Source organism: Lipotes vexillifer, unplaced genomic scaffold (genome assembly GCF_000442215.2).
Source record: "Lipotes vexillifer unplaced genomic scaffold, Lipotes_vexillifer_v1.1 scaffold536, whole genome shotgun sequence".
Taxonomy (NCBI): Eukaryota; Metazoa; Chordata; class Mammalia; order Artiodactyla; family Lipotidae; genus Lipotes; species Lipotes vexillifer.
In genome coordinates this window covers 1,633,202-1,648,189 of record NW_006775074.1, presented here as the reverse complement: position 1 = coordinate 1,648,189, position 14,988 = coordinate 1,633,202, and positions in this window count along the sequence as shown.

Below are 14,988 nucleotides of genomic sequence, written 5' to 3'. Positions count from 1 at the left end.
GGGGGGGGGGGGAGGTCCCTCACTCGGTGATGGCGGGGCGCGTGGCCACGTACACGAACACCACGATCAGCAGCACGACCACAGCCAGCGTGGGCAGCACCACCGTAGTGATCTGCTGCCGGGCCTCCTGCATGGCCTGCTTTCGCTCCTTCTTATCCTTGGACGTCTCCTTCTTGGGCTTCCCCTTGAGCTGCCGCATCTTTCCTAGGGGATGCTAGGAGGGTGCGTCCGGAGAGGGATTTGAAGGAAGGGTCACGCTCCTCTGGTCAAGGTGCAGAATCTCCTGCAGAGAGAACCATGATCAAGAATGAACGGAGTGAAAGGAAAAGGAATCGCAAAGTCAAAGGCAAACGCTAAACCAGGAAGAGTATCTGCAACTTAGCAGCCCAAGGATTAAGGGCAGAAGAGGTCTTGTAGCCCCTCTGAGTGGTGGGTGGTGGAGCTAAGCAGGATGCTCCTGGGGCTCTATCACCGTCAGCGCTTCTGCAGGTGTGCTGTGCACAGGTGACCGGCACACTGAGACAGGGCCTCTCAGCTCCAGGGGCAGCTGGCCAGGCGCTGGGCACCAGATGAACAAGACTGCTTTCGTGACACGAAGGGACCGGGAAGCACTAACTATGCCGCCTCCACTCAGCGGAAAGGGGGGCATCCTCCTCCCTTCCAAGGCTCCACCTATTTACTTCACTGTTCTAAATCCCACCGTCTCCCCAGCTAACCTCCAGTGCTGAACCGCCGTCAGCCTGCAGATCCCAGGACCGTGGTTCCCTTCCTGCCCGAGCCCAGGGCCTGATTGCAGGCCGCGGCAGCCTCACTAGGGCCGAAGAGAGCCCGGAGGCACCGACTTCTCTGATCTCCATTTGATCCTTTACCCATCCACCCAAACCTTCCTGAGCACCTCCTACGTGCCAGGCTCTGCTCGAGGCGTGGAGGAAGAGGTGGAACACGCGGGGCTGTGCTCACAGAGCCCACGGTCTAGGGGTGCACCCTGGGTTGCAAGCGGAGTCGAGAGCTGGGTCAGACAGACAATAAAGAGAGACCAGCTGAGCCTTCGGTCCAGCCACCCACTCAACCTAGGATCTCGTAAATTCTGTGCCCCGTGGAGGTGCTCAGGTGGTAAAGCGGTGCTGTCAGGGGCCTGGGGGATGAATCAAAGGCCGTGGGTAACTATAGAGCAACAGCTCCATACGAGTCCGATTCTGAACTTTACACAACAGAAAGACTTTGGCTGATTCAAGTTGAGATGGACTTTACACAGAGGCCTTTGGCACCTCATAGGATCCCCAGAAAAGAGGACCCGGCTCAGGAAATAAGCAGGGCAAGGAGCTTTGCAGCCATCACCTGAGCCCCACTCACACCACGAGCCTGGAGGAGGCCTCGGGCTGTATCATCACCTGGACACTGCCGCTGGAGCAGGGGGCACTGAGGCCACCACTACTGCCCCTGGAACCCAGACGGAGCTGCTGTCACTGCCTTCAGGACGATTTCTCCAGGGCCCTGGCTTCTCTGTGTCACCAGGTGCATGTGACCAGCCAAGCTGAGACCCAATATACCCGCAGCCTAGCCTTCCAACCTCTATAAGCAGGGGGAGTGTTTCTAAACACAGTGAAGGAGTGGCGGGGGCGGGGTTGGCTACTGGGCAGGGAAATAAAAAAGACAAATGTCCTTCATAAAACATCCTGGGGGACTGGTAGAGAGGCACTCTCTGAGGCAGACGAGCAGTGTACACCAATATTCCCCTAACAGAGAGACTTTTGTATCATGATACTGTGTACCCAGTTTTGCCCCAGGACAGTGGGTGGGCTGTCACCACCCTGATGAGGAAGATGACATTTACACCTAAGTGAACGTGTCAAGTGGCAGGCAGGACGTGGAATGTGGGTTCCGAGGCGGGAAAAGTCTTGTGTGAATCCCCTGTCGGTAGAGGGATCCTAATCTCACCACTCCTCTCATCCCAGACTGGACCCCGGAACCTTTTTCCTATTCTCCATAATCAGGTGGAGTTTCTCCTGGTGCAAGAGGGCTGAAATTATTGCCCTGGAATGACACGATGCCAGCCAAAAGCAAATATTAAAGTTCTGGAGAGCCCCATTTAGGCAAATTTATGCCTTCCATCAGGCTTTTGAAAACAGCCACTCTTAATTTCCTTAAGACCTGACAGGTGTAGGAACCCCCGGCTTTACAAATTCTCCTTTTCAAATCTTTCAGAGAACTTGCAGGCAGGCCTGGGTTCAAACTAAGGACATACAACTTCCGGGCTGAACGGCTTTGGGCTTCAGGAGGCCTCAATGTCATCATGTGAACAATGAGGACAATTTCTCTCAGAAGGAGTGACTGAGGATTTGAAAAGAAAACACTCCTCATGGTGCTTGGCCTGCCCACATCTGGCAGGACGGGCCGGCCAGCCGGACGCAGCCGCTTCCTCCCTCCCCACCGCTTGCCCGCTCCAGGGCCCTGGTCAGAGCTCACGGAGCTCACCAGCCTCAGCCACCCCCGGGGGAGGTGGCATAATGGCAGTGCCGTGCCCGCAGGACCGTGGTGAGGATGAGACAAGAATCCGGGTAACATGGCACCTGGCACGGAGAAGGCACCGGATCCACGTTAGCTGACGCTCCCGAAGCCCACCCAACAGACAGCCTGCGGGGAGATGGGCAGGTTCGTTACCCCCGCTCAGAGATGAGGACACAAGGGGCAAGAGGAAAAACGTCTTGCGCACAGTCAGCTGGTCTGTAAAGGGTATCTAACAGAGCAGTGGATGGCATCCCTTGTCCAAAGCTGTGAGCCATGGTCTGTTCTCTCCCTGACACAGCTTCACGAGATTGTCTAAAAAGAGACAGGCCATTAGCAGCACCCTGATTTGTAGCCATTTCCCTGTGGACCTAATGGCCTGTGAAAAGAGGAGGACCCCGCTGTGGCCCGTCCCCCAGCCCCCCACAGGGCCCCTCACAGGACCCCTCGCTGGACTCTCCCACAGGACCCTCACAGGGCACCCCCCCCCCGCCCCCGCAGAGGACTGGCCGCAGGCAGGTAGCACCAGAGGCCCAGAGTTAACAAGGGCCCCAGCCCCGCTCCTTCGGCTGCTGGCTGCATCCTCCCGCAGAGGTGTGGTGGACATGCATAGGCAGCAGCCCCCGTGACGACCAGCTCTTGACATCTGTGAGATGCATTCAGAAGTTCTCCAAGCCTTAAAAAAAGGCCTCGTCACTGGGGACAGTGCCGGTCTGGTCAGGATTTAAAGGACAAACACGCCAGCCTGAAGTCTGGGGTCTTGGTCAGGCTCCAGTGGGTGGCCTCCCTGATCTCACTCACCTGTGCTGTGGACCTCAAACCGCAGCACCGCACTCTCCCTGGGGCTGAAGAGAGAGTGGTGAGGATGGAGGGAAAACACCTCTGAGATGACAGCTGAGGCAAGGGAAAAGGACCCAGCAGGACAAAGGCTGGGGAAGAGCCGCAGGCAGAGGGAGCGGAAGGAACCAGAAGGGTGACAGGAGGGGAAGTGCAGAGGGCGCAGAGGCCAGGCCATCCTTAGGCTGGCGGGCCACCGTGAGGAGTCGGGTTTCACTCCGAAAGCAGCACGAGGCACTGAAGGGCTTCACACGGGGAGGTGCAAGTTTCAAAAGGCTCCTCTGGCCGATCTGTGGAGACTGGGGAACAGGGGAATGAAAAGGGAGGCCCTTAGAGCAGGGCAGGGAGGGCCCCTGGTGATGGACAGGAGGATGCAGTGGGCTTTTATTTGGGGGGTACCTAATGGCAGATGAGAAATGGCGCGTGGGGGAAAGAGAATAACGGGTGGACCTAAGGTCTGGAGCTTGGGCATCTGGCTGCATGGTGATCCGGCCTCATGAGGTGAAGGGAGAATGGCAGGAAGAGGGGATGGATTTGAGAAAGGACATTAAGTGCTCTGTTCACATCTATCCATGTGTGAGGATGCCTATTAGACATCACCATGGAAATATCAAGGAGGCGGTTGAGGACATGAGTCAAGAGCTCGGTCTGAGCTGAAGATCTATATTTGGAAGTCATCAGCCATGGATGAGGTGAGCTCACCAAGGACAAGGTAGATGGAAATGAGGGCCAGGCCCGAGCCCTGAGCATGTGACAGTCAGAGAACAGGAGGGGAAGGGCAAGCAAAGGAGCCTGTGGAGAAGACGCAAGTGAAGAGAGAACAGAAGTGTGGACCCAGGGACCAAGAGTCAAGAAGAGAGCACGGCTTCCAAACGCCACCGAGACAAAGTGAAGATAAAGCAGCTGCCATTGGATCTGGCAGCTTGGAGAACTGACCAGAGGAACTTCAGTGGAGTGGGCCAATCAGCCTCTATTTCAGACATCTAAACCAAGAAACATGAAGGCACACAAGCTGGAAAATCCTGCAGTTGGGGGCACCGGGGAAGCCATCCGATGCCACGTGCAGAAGACAACAGAGGAAGCCAAGCTGGGGAGAGGAGACGGCAGGCGAGGGGAGCGCTCTGAGAGCTGGACACTGGGGACTCTGCTCTTACCTTTCCAGCACAGCCCCTGCAAGGCCCAGCTCTATACGGGCTCCTGAGTTGAGTTATGCTGACCTGTTTCTGAATCTTAGGAGAGACAACTCTTTGAACTTGAGCTGGCTCCAGTGGGTCTCTGTACGTTCCAGTGAAGGAGCCCTGGCTAAAATGATTACTCCAGTTTTACAAATGAGGAGTCCAAAGCCTTGCCACTGTCACAGAATTAGGAGTGGCAGAGTCAAAAGTCAAACCCACATCAGCCTGACCCCGAAGCCTGAAGAGTCACCATCCTCCGGTGCCTTCCCCACGTACCTTCCCGGCCCTTTACCCACTTTGGGGCCACGTCATTGCTCACCAGCCCCTTGCAGAGAGGAAATCAGAGATGAAGCTTGTAAGGTGCAGTCTGGCTCTTTCCCAGCAAGCAGCCCAGGCAGGATCGAGAAGCCACCAGCCGAGTTCCAGCTTCACAACCCGACCATGACTGCCACCTGGCCACCCCCTGCCTCTGGCTCCCCTAACCAAGGGAACGGAAACTTCACAAACACTTGAGTTCCACCAGTGCCCCTTCCCCACCAACAAGCCCATGGCAACTGGTCGGCACTGGAATGTTCCAACCGGTCCCCAGTGTGCGTGGGCAGGTGGGCGGGGGGGCAGAGAGGAAGGGGAAACACATCCTTTCAGACAGAATCATTTTATGATTTTTTGGCAGAGCCTTCCAGTCTTTTTTCTATATATGTATATATACATATACTGTGCACTCACATGCTTATTAAAATCCTTATATATATTTCTTCCTACTTAGAAATCATAATGTACACGACAGCCTTAGAACCTATTAGGCAAACAGCCAGGAGCAGAGGTAAGAACGTGGGTTTGAAACCAGGTTTGAGCCTCAGCTCTGCCATGCCTAGTTATACAACCCTGGGCAATGTACTTAATCTCTCATGTCCTGACTTTCCTCCTCTGTAAAATGGGATAAGAAAACCTGCTTTGTAGAGTCACTGGGGGAGAAAGACTGAAGTATTATCTGAGGTACTGATTAACAGGCCAAACCAGATGCTCAGTAAATGGTACAGAGTAACTCCCTTTCCAGGGAGGTTTTTCCAGTGCAGATGCATGTACGCAGGGAGGTACCAGGGAATGCTGCCCTTTTTTTTGGTTTTGAACCACATAACCCCTGGATGATGGAACCCCCCAGTTTCTCTCTCTTCCCTGCTGAAAACCACCGGTTACCAGTCTGCTGCTGGGCAGGTTTTCCCAGAGGCTTGATGGGAGAAGGTTGGCTTGGGCAATTGAGGGAAGGTTCAGAATCACAGTGACCACCCCCAGCTCCCGCATCCCAGACAGGCTAATGCTGCACTGCCCAGTATGGCAGCCACTCGTCACATGTGGCTACTAGCACTGGAAATGTGGCTGTGGTCCAAACTGAGCTGTAGTGTGAAATACACACCAGAGTTTGAAGACTCCGTACCAAAAAAACGAATATAAACTGTCTCATTAAAATCTTCCATACTAATTACAAGAAATGATAACATTTTGGATATACTGGGCTCGATAAAATGTATTATTAAATTAATTTCACCTGGTTTCTTTTTTTTTTTTTTTTTTTTTTTTTTTTCTTTCTGACTGCAGATGGATGGGCAGCCTTGGTGTACAAGGTCTCAGGGTACATCTCCTGGCCTTTCCCCATCCTTTAAGCAAAGCAGTATAGTTTTTATATTTTATATTTGGTGATGGTATGCAAGATTTTATTGACTCCCGAATTCATATTTGTTTTTTTTTTTTTTTTTTTTTTTTTTTTTTTACTGTCTTAATGTGGGCTACTCAAAAACTTCAAATTCCGTGAGTGGCTCACACGACACTTTAACTGGGCAGTGCTGTGCCTGCCCCATGCAATAAGCACCAGGTTCAGCCCCCTGATAAGCTTCCCACATCACAGCCTCAACTCACAACGGTGAGGACTCCGGGGCCCTCACAGCCCCGCCCTAATGGATCTCTCCAGCCTCATCATACCTCACATGACCCACGGCTACCAACACGCCTGAGTGCCCACCCCACACGCTCACATCCCATGCCCGTGCCCGTGCAGGAGCTCTGCCGCATGCCCTCCCCCATGCACCAGCATCCTCCTGGTATAGACGCTCGTCCTTGGTCACCCCTGTGCCTGGCCTTCAACACTCCCTCCTCAGTGCCGTCTCGGCACTCGGTTTATGCCTTTATTGCATCACTGACCAGTGGCCGCTGCCTAATTGCCTGGGCCCCTGATGTCCCCACTGGACTAAGCACTCCTCTGGGAGCAAATGTGTCTTGCTAGTAATAATATTGCCCTGGGCTGACAGGATGCCTCTCACATAACAGGTGCTCAGCAAGCATCTCTGGATCGAACATCAAAGCTGGAGGACAAGCAGTCATCTTACGTACTAAGCACAGAGTTACAGCAGAAAATTCTACAGGAGAGGAGAAAAAGTTATAGCAGAAAATAATAAACAAGCTAGCTACCACTCAGAAATGCTCATTTCATTCTCAACACAAGATTGGTATTCTCACTCCCATTTTACGTGAATAAGATCGGATTCAGAAAAGTATGGGGACCTCCCTGGTGGCGCAGTGGTTAAGAATCCGCCTGCCAACGCAGGCGACACAGGTTTGACCCCTGCTCCGGAAAGATTCCACGTGCCACGGAGCAATGAAGCTCGTGCACCACAACTACTGAGCCTGCGCTCTAGGGCCCGTGAGCCACAACTACTGAGCCCACATGCCTAGAGCCCGTGCGCTGCAACAAGAGAAGGTACTGCAATGAGAAGCCCACATGTTGCAAGAGTAGCCCCCGCTCGCCGCAACTAGAGAAAGCCCGCACGCAGCAACAAAGACCCGACACAGCCAAAAATAAATAAATAAAATAAATAAATTTATGAAAAAAGAAAAAGAGAAAAGTATGGTGACTTGCCCAAGATCAAAGACCATTAGGAAACCAGCACAGTCTCAACCCTAGTATAAAATCCATAACAATCACTCATTAAATATTGAGTGAATGAATGGACTGAGGATCTGAACTCAGACCTAATTCCAAAGTGCACCCATCCTCTCTGCATGACCCCACAGTGACAGTGCCTCCAGGTCAGCCCACAATTAGGAACAGTAGCTATCACATCCCGAAGGCTCACTACCTGTCAGGCTACCGCACTAAAGCCCTCTACAAATACGCAAACCGCACTGCGGCTTTTATCCCATTTTTCAGACAAGGGAACTGAGGCTCAGAGAAGGGAAGGGCCCAGGTAGTAAGTCAGAGTGCATCTGGGATTCAGACCCGGCTCTGTCTGCCTCCCATCCAACCCAGCTGCCTCCAGGTAGCCGGGCCATCCCATGGAGTGACAGGACACAGGGTCAAGAGTCCACGGCGGGTTCCTGCCCGTCAACTCTGGAGGCTGAGGACACGAGGAGGGAGGGTATGTGAGCAGAAGCACAGGCCCTGCAGGTGCCTGTCTCACTCGGCAGCGGATAAAGCCTGCTCCTTACTTACTCCGACTCCCAGAAGCTGTCCTGGGCTTAAAGACGCACTGCAGGTTGCTTGAACTCTCATGGTGGGCCAGGCTGCTCAGAAAGAAGGCCCCCAGGATGTCCCAGGCTGTTGCAGGGGCGCCCGCTGAGAACAGCACGTCCAGGCAACAACGTTAAGTGGCTGCAGACTGTGTCGGCTGCACCCGCTCCTCCCCACACAGTCAATGCGAGGACAGACACCAGGCCCAGGTGGCGGCCCGCCTGGAGGGCCGCTCCCAGGGATGGAGGCCAGAGACTGCCCGCCCATCCTCCACGCTGTCCACCTTTTCAAAGCCCTGCAGCTCTCCTGTCTCCAGAAAAGGCGGTGTAAGATGCTCACTGAGTAAATGGCTGCGTTTTCCTCCTACTGCAAAATCAGGAACGCAAACAAATAAACAACACGTAAGAAGGGTGTATGTGGGGCAGATCTCCACCAGCTCTTCTCTTGGCTGCGTCATTATAAGCATGAAGCATCAGGAGGGCTGCACCACTCCATGCTCTACGCCGTGAGCCCTGAGTTCAGGGAAACCTCAATCGCGCGCCGAGAACAGCAGCTCTGTGGCCCGTGGAGTGTGCTCACTTCACCGTACGTCCCTGGGGTTTAGCCGTAATGGGCCGTGATCACCTCACTTCTGTGTACCGCAGAGACGGGGACAGGGGGTGGGCAGGCTGCCAGGAGAACTGAGTGGGATGGGACTCCCGACCCCAGCTAGGCACCAGCTGATAACACAAGCGCCTTCCCGGGAACACAGACGTGAACAGTGACAGCCACGCACGCTGGCTCCAGCGCCCCGCTGCCGACCGGCCTCAGAGGTCGGGGAGCTCCCAACCGGCCAGCCTGTGGGGAGGGTCAGAGCCATGGACGGAAGCTGACAGGCACAAACACGTGTACATACTTCTCTCACCGAGGGTGAAGGAAGAAGAAACTATGCAATTTGGCGGTGGCAGTGTCAGCTACTCCTAAATAAAAACCCGAGAACACAGAAGAACTTTGGGGTGGGTTGCTGAATAACACAGACATAAAAAGCTAGCGTTCTCAATAAATCGGATAAGTAACATTCCTGCAAAGTGCTTTCCTCTGAAGTATTCATTTCCTCCTCATGGTGACTCTTCATCTTACCTATTATTGTCCTTTTTCACAAGAAAAAGAGCAGACAGAGCAATTCAGCTCACGTCTGGGTGTTAATCCCCATCCTGGCACTTCTGGGGTCTGTGGCCCCTAGACCTTCAACTACTCTGTCTGTAAAACAGGGCTAAAACTACCTAGCATTTAAATATTTTTTGAGCATCAACTATACGTCGGGAGACATGCTGGGTAGTTTACAGGGAATGTGGGAGACAGACAACCAACAAATGAACAGAATATGTGTCAGATGATGCTACGTGTTTTAGAGAAAACAAAGGTTGGGGGAACAGAGGCTGCAAAATTAGAGAAATCAATCAAGGAAGGCTTCATGAGAAAGTGACACCGGACCAGAGACTCAAAGGAGCTGAGGAAGGGACCTGTGTGAGCCGGGGGCCACCGGAGGGCTCTGCTTGTGCTAAGGAAAAGCACTGCTGGACGACTGACTGCAGGGGGTAAGGGCTGAGGCCAGGAGCTCAGTGAGGACATGAGTGAATTATTCAGGAGGTACGTGGTGGCTTGCTCCCAGGGAGGGGCAGATGTGGGGAAAAGTGGTCGGGTGCTTTGAGGGGGCAGCCAACAAGATTCACCAGCAGACTGGAACTGGAGTGTGAAAACATAAAATGATGAAAGGCTCTACGGCCCAAGGAAGTGCAGGAATGGAGGCGCCACGTAGGGGTGTGGGGACAATGGGATGGGTCAAGTCTGAGACGCGATTAGCTGTCCCCAGTGGAGACACTGAGCAGGCAGCTGGACGCATGAGGCTGTGCTTCGGGAGAGAGCTGGGCTGGAGACAGAAGCGTGGCAGCTGTCAGCATTGCAAGCCGCCAGGCTGGGGAGTGAGCGCAGACAGAGAAGGGCCAGTGGGATCTGAGGTTTAGGACTTGCAGAGTTGAAGAGCAACGAGTAAGAGACTAAAAAGGTATGAAAGGAAGAAAACTGGAAGCGTAAGGTGTCTTGGAAGGCAAGTGCAGAAAGTGTTCCAGGAAGCAGGAGCCGCTCATCAGGCTTGGTCACGTATAGGTAATCGGTGACCTGAGGGGAGAGTTTTGGTGGGGTGGCGAGGCGGGGAGGGGGCCCGGAGCTGAGAGGGTCGCAGGGAGGGAGGGAGCAGGCTAGAGAACGGAGACCACGAGTCGGCAACGCTTCTCAAGGCAGGACTCGGGGGCTGAGTGTCTGCACTGCAATCCCAGTCCTGCCATTTATCAGCCCTGTGACCTCGGGCAAGTTCCTTAATCTTTCCGTGCCTCACATTTCTCATCTGAAAAGTGGGGATAATAACCCCTTAAGGAATTGGTATATGAGAATAATGCCTGGTCCGCAGTATTTACTATATAAGTAACATCATCATCATCGTCACTATGAAAATAGGGTCCGAATCAGAAGGGGATATAAGGACAAGAGTTTTGTTCTACTTGTTTGTTTTTTAAGGCACTTATAGAATGTTTGTGTCACAGGGGAAGATGGATGAGGAGAAGGAGGGGAAAAGAAGTGCTGGCGAGCCGCCCAGGGGAGCTGGAGCACCAGCTGGGCTGGCCCCGGATGGGCCCAATGTGACGGTGGGAGTCTGTGCAAGTTCTCGCAGGGCTATTGCTGCTTCTCAGTGAAATGGGAAGAACGTCATCAGCTTGGGAGGCAGGAAGAGGGAGGAGACGCTGGAGTCTGAAGAGAGAGAAGCTGTGAAACAGCAGTCAAGCGGGATGGATGCATCAGAGCACGACGGGTGACCACCAGCCTGCAGTCAGAGGCCTCAGATCTTAGAGCAAGGCGGATGGGGGCTGGCACCAATGCGCAGGTGCAGGTACAGGGGATGGAGTCGGGGGATGTTAGACTTAACCAGGACAGGATTTTGCCAGGCCACTATGACACAAGGTGAGGGTTACATGAGATTGCAAAAGAAAAGCGCCTGGCCCAGGACCTGGCATCTGAAGTGCTGCCGCTGTTCAGGCTTCAGTGGCCTGTCCAAGGAGCCCCACTCCCTCCACGTGCGCCTCCCTGACCCCCAACACACACAGAGCTCAGGAGCGGAAAACTCTGCAGGAGCCCCAATTCTGTTCATTCCACTAAGCCAATTCCCTCCCTTTTCTGTTCAAGCTACTGTCACATTTCCCAGGCCTCTCCTGCTGGTCTCAGAGAACAAAGAAGGTCACGTGAGGGCAGACTAGTCCCCGCAGGCTTCTTTCAAGAACCAGCGGTGAAGAGGCTCTCCCAGCCTTGGGGAAATATTGGCTTTCCGGGACCTGCCTTGCAATTCCACCAAGCTCTGCAGGTGCGGCTCAACCATCAGTTCCTCCCACTGAAGACGGGTGGGCAAAAAAGCCTTTGATGGATCTCGTTATGTAACCCAGACAAGTTAGAGTTAAATTCACAGCGATCAGCAACTCCAAGCACAGTAATTTGTTTTCACTAGTTGACCTGAAGCAAACTCAACCACGGAAAGGAGGTGACTAAACAGAAACGAAGTTAAGTGAAATTCCCCTAAGAGGGTACAAAACAACGCTTTGAAACGGTTAAGGTGCACAGAAGGAAATACAATTAACAGCAGCGCGCACGCAAAAACTAAAACCAAAGTCTTATGCCGTGGTATGTAAGCTTATTATGTGCAACACACTCGGACATTTTCTACTTTGTTTCATTTCATTAGAAAAAAATGTCAGTTTAATCCCATGGAAAGTGACTTGCCTTCGAAAAACACTGGATGGAGAAGACCTCAAGGCAGGAAGGGCTGGTAAGTGTTTCAATCCCGTTCCCAGGAGAAGTCACCGAAACACCCTGACAGTCCTTCTACCTTGATGAATAATAGGCTCTTATGAGAATGAAAGGAAGTAATGAATGTGACAATTTACAAGCTCTTCTTTATCCAAACCTGCAGGTTCTCTCGATTTCATGTGCTATTCAGTTAGGTACTTTAAGACAGCAGGTACTAAAAGCAAGAGTCACTAATTTATCCCTTTGTTACTGACAGCTCAACTCTGTGGCAGCTCAACACTAAGGTGAGGATGGGGGGAAATTCATGAAGATATGCACACCAGCCAATTGTATGCACTGTTTTGGATTTTTTTTTTTTAAGGCAGTGCTTCTCTAACTTTTCCATCTCAAATATGGAGAGGGGACATTCATTCCTGGAGGCCAAGTCTGGGGCAAAGCCACTGCAAGAATAAAATTTTAATTGTGCCTTATTTTAAATGTCAAGCGATCACATATACCATTATCCCTTGCTGTTTACTCGTAACGGGCATGGCACTGTGATAAGAGCCTGCCGTGGCTCTCACTGCGTCCCAGGCTCCCATCTTGGAGGCGAGAAATGAGGTTTTGAGAGGTTATGTAACTTGCCCAGGACCACGAAGCAGATAAGTGGTGGGACAGACTCAAACGCACCCAGTCTGGTTCCAGAGCCCTGCTTGTAACCACGAAGCTACGTTGAATTCTCCTCCAACAACCAACCATATTTGTTTTAATATTCTTTAAATGTTATTTCCCCCAAACCTTTGGGTAAACAGGACCCACACGCACCCCAGGGCTCTGCCTACACGCTGGGGAACCCTTCGGGCATGCAGAGCCACAAGTCCGCCAGAACTCCCCTGCCTTCCTTACACTCCTGTGGCCGGGAGCGGGCTCACAGCCCTTCTCTCCTAGACGCAGAGCACCGTCCTCATGTTCTCTTAGGCATGAACTTCATTAACAACCAACATATCACAAGCACCCGTTGTTTATGGCATTTTTAAAATGAAAAATTCATCCCTAAGCTAAATTACAGCAAGTTAATTACAGCGCCTGGCTGATGGCACACATACTGAGAGAGAGTGAGGGACTGACGGAAGCATCAAATGCAAACAGCAGCCGCAACTAACATGCGCCCAAAGCTGCACGCCTGGGCCTTCCTCAAATACAGAGACTGGGGCTCACCCCACCCAGAGGGCCAGCTTCAGAAAGAGACGGGCAAGCTCTCACATCCATTCATTTATTCCACAGACACCTGCTGGGCACCAAAGTGTTGGGGACGAGCCAATCACACACAGAGTCAGTCACTCACCAATTCATTCCATCAAACACTTAGCGGGCACCTACCACATGCCAGGCACTGCTCAACTGCTGTGCATATACAGACGGATTAACTGACTGGTCCATCTCATCAGGTACTGATTCACCTCGAGGCGCTAGGCACTGTCCGGGCAGTGGGGATGGAATAATGAATACCACAAAGTTCTGGCTCTGACGGAACGTACATTCCAGGAAAAGGAGGCAGACGAGAGACAAATAAATACGTAGTGTGTCAAGGAGTGAAGTGCTGTGAAGAAAGACAAAGCAGCGTAAGGTGACAGAGAGCGGGGGACGTGCTGTAGTACAGACAGCATTACAAGGGGCTGCATCTCTGATTAGAGAGCAGGGGCCACAAAAAAAAAGGTGGGAGCAAGCCTCGAGCAGAACCAGGGCAGGAGGGCACCTGAAATGAGTGTGCCTTTGCGGCACCGCGATGCAGGGTCACGGGGGCCTGCGGCTGACAGCCGGTGAGCCACAGGAGGAGCAGAGGCGAGCAGATCACTCCAAAGAGGACGCTACAGACCCCCTGGCGAAGGCTCCAAGCCCATCCTCCGTGCTTCACTGCAGGCCCTGACCGCTGCCAAAATCCACGTGGCAGGCGGTAAACCGGGCTGCTATCCAGTATTACCCGGTGGCGTGCCAGGTGTCCTCTGGAGTCCCCGATGCGCCAGCTTGGGGTCGGGGGAGGAGAAGGACCCCATCAGACGATGAACTCGGGCTGCTGAAGTGGGGCCTGCCGCTAACAAAGAGATACGTATTTGACCTTTAATTTGAAGGCCGCCTTGTTTGCTGAACCTTAAGCCTGTTTACCAACCTGAACGGTTGATGAGGACGGTGCGGGCAAAGGGCACAGAACAAGAGGCCCTGGAGCGCTGAAGACGAAATCGGCCCTGCTGATTCTGCCCGGGGCCCACCTGCGGGCGCCACAGAGACCCCGCTGACCACGGTGAGGCTGCTTCCTAAGGCAGCCCTGGTCGCCTTCCCCTCCGCCTCCCCCCGCCGCCCTCACCAGGGCCCGATCATTCTCCCCCTGCCCCGACTCTAGATCCCACCCACCCCCCACCTCCAAGTGAAATCAACGCTGCACCCATACCCAGAGCCCGTCTGTCCTCCCCGCCCTCACCGAGGCCTCACCCCGCACGCCTTCCTGCTTCCGGCCTCCCCATTCCTCAGCGCAGCCGTGACTCCTGTCCCGCTGCACGTGACGTGGTACAGAACAAGCCAACGCGCACTTACGCCCGGGGCTTCTCGGCTTGGCCTGCATCACACAGTCTCTGCTGAGAAAACTTGTCTGATCCCCTTAGTCAAAATTAGGTGCCCCTTCCCCTATTTCTACACCTTTAAAATAACCCTTCCTCCGTTCCACCTTTCCCTTTTCAGAGTTCATCATTTCTGTCCACCTCCCCCACCAGGGGTTCAGTAAGTATTTGATGAATGATCTAAGCCTGTTCCTCTTGCGAATGGTGCCCAAGCCAGAGGTTTGGGGGTTTTCCTCAATGTCTCCCCTCCCCGCCCATCCCCTGTATCAAATTGTCCCCCAAGACCTACCAACCCGTCTTCCTCAACATCTCCCAGCACACCCTCCCGCTTCACCCCCACTACCAGCAGGCCCTCGTCTGGTTCATGCGGATTTCTGCAACAGCCTAACCTGTGTTTCCCTGCCTTACCTCGCCGCTTTCTCAAGCCCTAGATAGTACAAACACTTCTAAGTCCCTCTAAAATCACTGCCCGTGGATGGGTGTGGACCCGCCCCACACACTTTCGCCTTCCCAGCAAAACATATGCAGTGGTTAACTGTGAAGAATC